This window comes from Anabrus simplex, chromosome 3 (assembly GCF_040414725.1).
Source record: "Anabrus simplex isolate iqAnaSimp1 chromosome 3, ASM4041472v1, whole genome shotgun sequence".
In the NCBI taxonomy this organism is placed as follows: Eukaryota; Metazoa; Arthropoda; class Insecta; order Orthoptera; family Tettigoniidae; genus Anabrus; species Anabrus simplex.
In genome coordinates, this window is record NC_090267.1 from 458,482,380 (window position 1) to 458,484,139 (window position 1,760).

General features: G+C 48.1%; 1 non-coding gene across 1 annotated transcript; it reads left to right on the forward strand.

The window, feature by feature from the left end:
- Positions 1–770: 770 nt before the first annotated feature.
- Positions 771–860, forward strand: TRNAI-UAU (transfer RNA isoleucine (anticodon UAU)). Its single transcript is given in 2 exon segments — positions 771–808; positions 825–860. It is a non-coding gene; the product is annotated as a tRNA-Ile (tRNA).
- The last annotated feature ends 900 nt before the right edge of the window (positions 861–1,760 follow it).

The following is a 1,760-nucleotide window of genomic DNA, read 5'->3' on the forward strand; positions in this document are numbered from 1 at the left end:
GTAGTGGTTAGTGTGATTGGCGGCCACCCCGGAGGCCCGGGTTAGAATCCCGGCTCTACCACGAAATTTGAAAAGTGGTACGAGGGCTGGAACGGGGTCCACTCAGCCTCGGGAGGTCAACTGAGTAGAGGTGGTTCCGATTCCCACCTCAGCCATCCTGGAAGTGGTTTTCCTTGGTTTCCCACTTCTCCTCCAGGTAAATGCCAGGATGGTACCTAACTTAAGGCCATGGCCGCTTCCTTCCCTCTTCCTTGTCTAACACTTCCAATCTTCCCATCTCCCAAAAGGCCCCTGTTCAGCATAGCACGTGAGGCCACCTGGACGAGGTACTCGTCATCCTCCCCAGTTGTATGCCCCTACCTAAAGTCTGAAGCTCCAGGACACTGCCCTTGAGGCGGTAGAGGTGGGATCCCTCGCTGAGTCCGAGGGAAAAAACCAACCCTGGAGGGCAAACAGATTAAGAAAGAAGAAGAAAGTCTACTTCGGGGTGGGGTCCCCAGCAGAGGCAACGAAAATCTCTTTCCCTTCCACATGCCATAAGAGATAAGATTTACAAGATCCCACAGCCTGCTTCAATACAAAGTGATGGGACGGTGCTCTAATTCTACTGTTTTACATCTCAGATTCTATGAATTAGGCGAGTGAGCTTACCCAAACAGAAGAAACAGGCTCCCCTCAATGTGACCTGCAGTAACATGGCTATTGACAGTCAACGATAACACGATAACAGTAGATTTAGGACATGCGGAGTAGCGGTACAATGTCCGTATTCCCCAGTGGCGCAATTGGTTAGCGCACGGTACTTATACGACAGTAACTGAGCGATGCCGGGGTTGTGAGTTCGAGCCTCACCTGGGGAAATTTTTGAAATGAAATTAAGATCATTCTTGAAATCTTTGAAAAATTACTGGCAGTTTCAAAGGCTACATTCCTCAGCGTTGTGACGTTGACTCCATCATCAGATAAATGCATGGCTGTTGTAAGGTCACTGGAAATAATAGAGAAACAGGCTTTCATATTATGTTATCTTCCCACCAGTGCGCATGTCTATAATGATCTCTTAAATACAACGAGGAAGCTGCTTGAAACCCATTTGAGGACTACTAAATCCTATATAATTGAGGCCTGACAGACATATATTAACTTTTACAAAGTCTCGAATCAGCAGGGTCAAAGGTCATTTATTCCTTTAACTTATATCTGTGTCCATCTGAGTGGCGTAGTATTTAATTTGATTAGCTGGCACCCCCGGAGGCTCGGGTTAGATTCCCGCCTCTGCCACGAAATTCGAGAAGTGGCACGAGGACTGGAACGGCATCCGCTCATCCACGGGACGTCAATCGAGCAGAGGGTTTCGATTCCCACCTCAGCCATCCTCGAAGTGGTTCTCTTTGTCATCCCACTTCTCCTCCAGGCAAAAACCGGGATGATACCAAACGTAAGGCCGCGGCCGCTTCCTGCGCTCTGCCTTGTCTTTCCCTTCCCATCGTTCCACAAGGCCCCTGCTCAACATTACAGTTTCGGCCACCTGGGTGAGGTACTGGTCCTCCTGCCAGTTTTATCCCCGACCCAAAGTTTCATGCTCCAGGACACTGATCTTGAGGTGGTAGAGGTGGGATCCCTCACCGAGTTCGAGGGTAAAAGCAACCCTGGAGGGTAAATTGATTAAGAAAGAAAGAAAGAAAAAGAAAGAAAGAAAGAAAGAACCATGGTTTAACCCGGTGCTGTACAAAATAATCGTTATTATGTTTTTGTTATAT